This window comes from Octodon degus, unplaced genomic scaffold (assembly GCF_000260255.1).
Source record: "Octodon degus isolate 3935 unplaced genomic scaffold, OctDeg1.0 scaffold00007, whole genome shotgun sequence".
Taxonomy (NCBI): Eukaryota; Metazoa; Chordata; class Mammalia; order Rodentia; family Octodontidae; genus Octodon; species Octodon degus.
This window is the reverse complement of record NW_004524583.1, coordinates 1,725,000-1,733,275: the sequence shown is the minus strand read 5'-3', so window position 1 is coordinate 1,733,275 and position 8,276 is coordinate 1,725,000. Positions and strand designations below refer to the sequence as shown.

Here is an 8,276-nt window from a genome sequence, read left to right as displayed (position 1 = left end):
CCCATAATTTTATTGAGAAACAAATAGCAATGAGACAGTTTCAAACCAAATTGGTAGGACAGTTTCAATAATTAACACATTGCATACCTTTTCCTAGTGGTTAATTGCTGTACAAGATGCGGACATGATATCCTAACACCATTAGAGCAAATCACTCTATTCATTAAGAGAATGTAACTATACATCTATTCTAACCATTTTGAATACACAGATACAAAACGGACATTCATCTGCATCCCCTTTTTTTGTTTAGTTCCGTTATTTGAATCTTATAGGTGTGCTAACTCAGCAAAATATTCTAAAAGAGTCCAGTAGTCCCTAATAGTACTGAGTCTTCCGCTTCACTGGCAATGTCAGAAATTGTTGATCTGAGTCCCCTACAGCTCAACATAACAGCATAGCTAGTGAAGTTAAGCTTAACAGCCTAGGTTGTATGGTAATAACAAACTTCTCTTCTGGAGGGTTAACAACCTAAGTTTGCAGACCAAAATTAGAGAAAAAGGAGGGCTGCAAGGAAAGCCAACATCTTGGCCCTAGCCTTCCAAAGCCAATTAAGACTCAGAACATATGAGAACCTGTACTGTAACGTCACATAACTCAGTAGTGTTCCAAATTTTCTGATTGAGGAGATTATGGAGCCACAGAGCAATGTGATTGATGATGTAAAGTGTGCCTAAGGAGAGTAACATGGAGAGAAAACATTCTCTTAGGATTTCACAGGGAGCACATTGGCCAAGCAATGGCCATGACTCATCCACATGACTGACACTGACAAAGGATCTATACCTGAGGTATAGGATCTCAGGATAAATCCTGAGGGGATTTCACTGACCTTATCAGCCCCAAAAGCTACAACTCTTGTTGCATAGGTCTTGCTTTATCTTGGTCTTAACCATCCAGCAGAAAAGTATAAAAACAAAGTAAAAGAAGTAAAAAATTAATTTTATGCCAATGGGTCTTACCTCCTAGCTGGGCTTACCAAGAAAGTGATATCAGTTAATGGGTCTGTCTTAATCACTTTTCCTTTGTTCCTGAGACAAAACACTGACACCCAAAGTTAAGGGAGGAAAGGCTTAATTAGCATACAGTTTATAGAGGTTTCAGCTATGATTGGTTGGTTCCAAGGAAGGGTGGCACATGGCAGAGGGGCAACAGTTCATGGCAGTGAAAGACAGCAAAAGCAGTAAAAGCAGGAGTGGCAAGCCTTTTCCTGCCCCTTTTATATTCTCCAGACTGATTGCATTTCTTAACCAGAAATCCAATCAGTAGGCTAATCTAGCAATCACCCACGCTTAATCCCAGCACCCTTGAGCATATCATTGAACCATGAATTAGTAACAAACTCTAGATTCAGTTTTCTTCCAACAAACAAGCCTCATCTAAATGTGTGGAGCTTTGGAAAGATATCTAGACACAAACTATAACAGGGTCCAGGGAAAATTGTCCAGATGCTTCATGTCCTAAACAAAGAATTGAAAGAGATACACAAGAAGAGATAATGGAGATGTATATTTGCTGAAGGTAGAAAAGAAATACACTCTGCAGAGAGTGCATTGGCTGTTGCACAGATTCATGATGGTCACAAAAAGAAAAGAAAAGGTCTGTTGTATCTGGAAATTTTGGGTTGGCTTCTTCATTATAAAGATGAGGCATTTAAAATGGTTTCCTTATCATTATTTGCTTGGCTGGCACTAGATTTAAGTTATTCATTGCAGATTCACTTGGTTTTCTGCTAGATATAATCAAAGACTTGAAAATAGCACTTTTCTAGTATCTTGTGTGTACATTGCTCAGGGACCGCTGGATCTTGTGTTTTGCACACAGGTGCTGGATCTCATGACTGGGATAGCTTTTCCCTATTTGTTTGCTCATATCTGCTCCAGCTAAGATCTTCTACCTCAGTGCCCAGCATGTGCTTAATACATTTTGGGGGCTGGAGACAGAGAAGTAGGAAGATAGTCTCCATATGCTCCCCCACTCTGTTAAATCCTGAGGTGCATCAACTGTATTATTACCCTGGGAAATAATCCCCTTGATCAGGATAAGGATGCAAAAGAGTGAAATAAGGAAGGACAGCCAGTCAATCCAAGAGTGCATTATCAAGCAGCTTACACTATGTCTTGGATCCCATGGACATTTTCTTAGAAGTTGTAGAGCGGGCACATTAGAAGCTTTCCCCTGACAAAAAGGATTTGTCTACCAGCTGCTGCTTCCCTGTGGCTGGAGGACAGTCCTACTTGGTGCTAATTCCCTTACACTTTCAGTTTTGCATATGTGCACACCTGCATGAGGGGATGAGGCCTCCCATGCTCAGATACCCACGTCAGAAGGTGACTTGTGCTCAGGACACTGAGGAGAAATGCCCTTATTTCTACATCTGGACAACCTGGTGCTCCACAAAAGCTGGAGTACAAAGGTGGTGCAATGGGTGTCATGATATAATGGAGATATAAATTTGTTCTCTGACCTTGGTTGCTGATAGTTCCTAATAATCCAGGGAATCTCTTGTGACAAGTGTAGTTATATATGCTAATGAGATAACGGATGGCTGGACCTGCTGCAAAGCCTAAGAATGGGGTCCCATTGGTAGGGGAACCAACCATGAGATCAGAGGGTTGGAAAGTTCAGCCTTGTTTCCCAAATTCCCAATAGAGGGAGGAGCAATGATTGAGGTGATCTCCATGTTCAATAACTTAATTAATAGTGCATACATAATGAAGTCTTCATAAAAAACCAAACAGACTATTCAGTCAACTCCAAACTGCCTACCTGAAGGTAGCTGGAGGTTGATGTGCCTGAGAAGAAATGGAAACTCTGACCTCCTCATTTGATGTTATGTGCTATTCTTCTCTTCTATCTGGCTATTCACCTGTATTTTTTGTAGTGTCCTTATAACAAAGGTGTTAGCTTAAATATTTCTTTGTGTTCTGTGAGCCACCCTAACATGAAGAGGGTACTTGGGAACTCCTGTTTATGTCCAGTTGGTCTGGAGCATGAATCACAGCCTGGAACTTACACATCACAACAATGAATGGCTGTGCTAGAAGCAAGCCTACTCATCAACACCTGAAGAGAAGTTGGTGGGTATCAGTTTTGCAGGACTAAGTCCTTAACCTGCGAGAGTTGATGCTCTCTCCAGGTGAAGAATGTCAGAACTGCAGTAAATTATAGGATTTCAAGTTGGTATCTACTAGAGAACTGAGAAAGTGCTTTATGTGTGAAAAGTGCCACTAGATAGCTGGTGTCAGATATGAAGTGTTGAGTGACTGGGTAGGATAGTACAAGCACCTTTTTTTCCCCTATCTTTAATCATGAGTTGAGAGGCGAACCGACTATTAAGGATAGGTATTAAAGACAATAGAGTTGGATCAGACAAACTTTGGTTCTTTATGAGCTTATGTCCTAATGGGAAGTGATAGTATATTCACAGAAAAATAACTTATCTTCTCTTGGTGAAAAATACTATGAGAATGATTTCTCCATTGAAGAAGCTCAGGCTGGGGCTCTTTTTAGATGGTTAAAGGGACCAGGAGAAGTGGAGATACTTGAACAGCTCCCAAATGAGAGAATCCGGTTATGCAACAACCCATGAAAGAGCAGAGCAAATGCAAAGGCCATGGGGTTGGATGAACAAGGACAGCAGGAGGGCCAGAAAGGAGAGAAGTCAAGAGCCCTGGAGGCAGGAGAGGTAGCCAGGGTCCAGCGGGGCAACTCATAAGTTGTGGCAAGCCAGGGCATGCTTTAGAGGTATGTGCAGACAGAATACATCTTGGAACTCAACAGAGATGACTTTTGAGGATTGTGCATTTTACATGTCACTATCAGAGGGCTTTTTTCTATATAGAATTTTGCTTTTAATTAAATGCACAGACAATGAAAGTTTTAATGGCTCAACATTACAAGCTTACCAACAAATTCCTTGGGTCATATAGTTACAGTAGACCTCATCATTTATTTCACATTGGGTGCAGGTTGTTAAAAAAGAAAAAAATACTGTACTTTAGAGCATAAGAAGCATTTCAATTTCATAACAAAAATCTGGCACCTTGAAAGTAATTACTAACAACTTCTTAAATATGACAGTTATCATTTTAACAAGAGAAAAAACAATCTAGTTCACCAACAGTGCAAACTAACAGCAGCATTTTCAGAGTTGAAATTAAATTTGTGTAAAAAGACTGGCCCACACAGCACTTCTTAGGTGAGCCCTTCACATTCAAGGCTGAAAAGGGGATCCCACTGTTTCTTAAGAGTCCCAATCTGAAAAGCTAATATAAGTTTTAAGCCAGGGTCTGCATAGACTTGAATACAGTACAAGGCAGACCAATGCATGATCAAGACAGAGTCCTCATCCTGATGGGCCAACCAGAAACATTTCCATCGCAACCCTGGAGGCTTCTGGGCCAAGGCTGCACATGGTAACAGGCCTGCCTACCTCATATAACACTGATGTCAGTGGGGGCATATGAGTATAGAGCCAGATGCAGGAGAAGAATGGTGGCCTAGATTCCACACAGTGGACATTGTTTCGCAACAAGGACATTCAAGGTCAGTGATGGCAAACTTTTAGAGCTTTCAATGATACAAACAGCTCACCACATATGTTATGTTTACCACCATTGCTTCAGATCAATTCTGTGTAATAAAACATGTCCTTCTTAATCCACTATGATGGAATGGTTCTGAACAGAGAATATCTACATGTTAAGCCTACCTCTTTCTCTTCCTTTCTTTTTTGTTTTTACATATTTTGAGATAGGGTTCCACTATGTAGTTCAAGCAGACCTTAAACCATCTTTCTACTTCAAGCGTTAATGATTAGACCTTTCCAGGGTGATTCTTCCAGTCACAGGTTTAGAATGTTGTTTCTCATGAACATTCCATCTTTATACTACACTTGGAGTTTCAGGCCTTTCTTTTAAAAAGTCTAGCCATTTGTGCTCACTTTTATAACCCCCAGGCTGGTCTCAAACTCATAGCAATCCTCCTATCTCAACCTCCAAAGTGCTGGGATTATAGATGTGCATCACCATGCCTAGTTCCAGAGCCAGTACAAGGTGCCAGGGGTGATGGAGCCCGCACGGCATGCAGTACCTGGGATTGAACTTGGGGCCTTGCACTTGCCATGTAGGTGCTTAGACTGCTGAGCTAGCTCTCCAGCCCCAACACATTTCTTTCTTTCCTTTATCACTGGTAAGCTACTATCTAGGTCTAGAAGTTGGATTTTATTTAGATTGAATTTTTTAAGTGTTTGGGGAGAAGACCTCATAGGAGGTGATACATGCTTCCGTCAGGAGATAATGATGTCTGTTCATCAGTTTTTGTGATCTTAGCAGTACTTGATGGCAATGCCTACTTCCATTATTTCCATCATTAATGCTTTTATAATGTTTAAGGACAATTTGGTTATTAAAGATAATTGGAGGGCTCTCCCCGCAGGAGCTCACTTGATGTGGCGAGTGAGGCACAGGCACACTGTCCACGATGGGAAGCCGCTTAGTGTACATGGGTGGAGTATTCTGAAAACATCCGCACCTTCTGACGAGGAAAAGATGTCCGGTGTTTTAAAAGGAGTGCTTATAGAGTGTGCCCCTGCTGTGAAACAGTTTCTGCTGTACTTGGGGAATCTAGTGCCCTAGGGAAAAAAATAATCATTCAAGATACTGATGGTGCTCACGTCTTCATAATAGCAGAGTTGGTTAATGTCCTTCAGGAGCGAGTGGGTGAACTGATGGATCAAAATGCTTTTTCTCTTACCCAGAAGTGAAAAAATTAGATATTGGATGCTTGGGACTTATAAGAAACAAACATGAAAAACTATCTCTTTTCAGTATCTTAATTTGGCTATTTCAAGGATTCATAGGAGAATGTCATGGGAAAGACAGATTTGTTCAGACAGAGCCCTGAACTGATTTTGTTGTTTAAAAACAAAAGCTTGGATTTAACTGTGATTTGGTAATTTGGCTTCAATTTATAAAAATATAAATGTTTCTCTTTAAAAAAATTAAAAAATAAAAATAAGTCTGGTCATACAAAAAGGAACACTGATAAGCAGCCAGTTACTCACCTTATGATGTCAGGAAAATATTGCTAGTAGACGTTTCTTCTAAGTCACTAAGCATTTATCAACTGTCAGACCAACGGTCATTTCTGAGTAGGAAGTTTCTGATTCCAACTCCCTCATTGGCCCATGTGCACTACAACTTATTCTGTTCCCAAAAACTTTTGGCAGAATTTGCTTGCCTGTCACCGATGCCAAATGGGCTTGTAGACACAAACTGCCATGAGGATGACAGTCACCAGAAGAATGCTGAAAATGGTTCCCATCAACATCAGGTTCTTCCCAGGCATCACTGGGTATGGCCAGTTCCATCCTGGTGGCTCTGTCAGGCTTGGGACCTCCACCAGCCTCACCAGGAGTCTACAAAGATCCAAGGACAGCAACAGCTGCTATCAGAGTTTCTGATGCATGTTCTCTGACAAGCTATTTCACCAAGTCACACATTTGAGTTATGCACGCCAGTGAACAGCTTTGCAGGGAGTGAGCCTAGTTACGTCTCCATGCCATATTTCAAACTGATTTTGATGTCCTCACTTACAACCATGTGAACAGTAACCCCTCTAAAAGGATTAATCTTTGTTTCTCCCTAGTGAGAAAGAAAAAAAGAGTACAAGGTAAAGCCAAACACTTCAGTTCAATTGTTTTGGTATAAATAATTGTGACTTTAAGATTCTTTCCCTTCACTTAGCAACAGATTCCTCATTTATAAAATAAGGCAGTTGATTCTCCTGAGATTCCCTGGCTCTCGATCATGGTTAAGCTGTGAAATTGACACAGGCACTCCTGATGCCAAGTAGAAGATTCTAGCTGCCTCAAAAGCAGCAAGATATGATTGCATCTTAGAAAATAAAAGCCTCGGGATCTTCAGCTTGCGTGAGAGGGCTCTCCATGCACCCTCCATACCTGTTTTCCATTGTTCTTTTGCTTCTAATAGCGACTGCCTCCCGCAAAGTTGCCAGCTTCTCAGCCAGGCGCTAGCTAATTAGAACCACTTCTCCATTAAGGCACCAGTTTTGTGTTGGGAATGGAGGAGCAGCAAAAAAGAGAAAGGAATTGTTTGGAGATGCAAATGGGAAACCTGTAGTGCCTTTTCTGAACAAAACCAAAGGAAACAATACATAATAAAGTAGAGTAGATGCTGTGTTATATAACATGGGATGAGGTGAATGCAATGCTTTCAATTTAAAAATATCATGCCTGGTTTCACCTAGAGTTGGTCAGAATTGCTCCAGGCAATTAAATATGAAAGCAAGTAAGAGAACAAATACACAAACAAAAACATTATATATATATATATATATATATATATATATATATATGACATTTTTATTTGTATATATGTCTATTTGGAGACACAAGATAAATGTCACTATTGCTTCCTCTTTGATACATAGAGGCAGGTTAGTTGAGAGAAATTTCCTTGCAATAAAATTTTGTATGCTTTCTGCATTGTTTCTTACTTGTCAAGATATTAGGGGCAATTTGCATTTTAAGCTGGAGAGTGGTTGGTTCAATTGTTGACTCTGTTATACAATGCAACAATTTGCTTAATCTTACAAAATCACAGAATAATAAGTAGTACGAGATCCTTCATAATGAGCCTTTTGATCTCAGGTAAAACACCTTTACCTGTCAGGGCCTCAATTTCTTCATCTGTAAATGAAGGATTCGTCTACTGTAGACGACAGGTGCAGTTTCGCTAGCTACAACATTCCACAGGTCTTCACAGGAAATGAACATCCTCTGCCCACAAGCATGCTCAGACCTCTGTTTTTGACTCTCACAGAAGGGTCAGATCTTTACATTTAGTCTTCCTTTCTGGAAGAATTGGTGGTTTTGCTCTGTATCATCTATTTTTAGGCTCTAAAGTCAACTACAGTGCCTCTCCATTTTTCAAAATGTTCTTTTTCCATTGAATCTGGAGACATTTAAATGCATTTTAATTCTTGTAAAAATTACATTTGTTTTAATTTAATCTTGGAAATACTAATGATATCTTAGGTGTACTTCTGGAAAAGTAAAAATTATTAAGTTAGTATTATATCAACTTTAGATTCTCAGGGATTTCACTGAATCTCTCCATTTCTCTCTCTCTCTTCTCTCTCTCTCTCTCTCTCTCTCTCTCTCTCTCTCTCTCTCTCTCTCCCTCTCTCTCTTTCTCTCTCCATCTCTCTGCCTCTGTCTCTCTGTCTCTCTGTCTCTCTCTCCCCCATCT

The 8,276-nt window shown here is 40.2% G+C and overlaps 1 pseudogene; it reads left to right on the top strand.

Moving 5' to 3' along the window:
• Window positions 1-5,552: 5,552 nt before the first annotated feature.
• On the top strand, window positions 5,553-5,767 carry LOC101592987 (annotated as a pseudogene).
• Window positions 5,768-8,276: the final 2,509 nt, after the last annotated feature.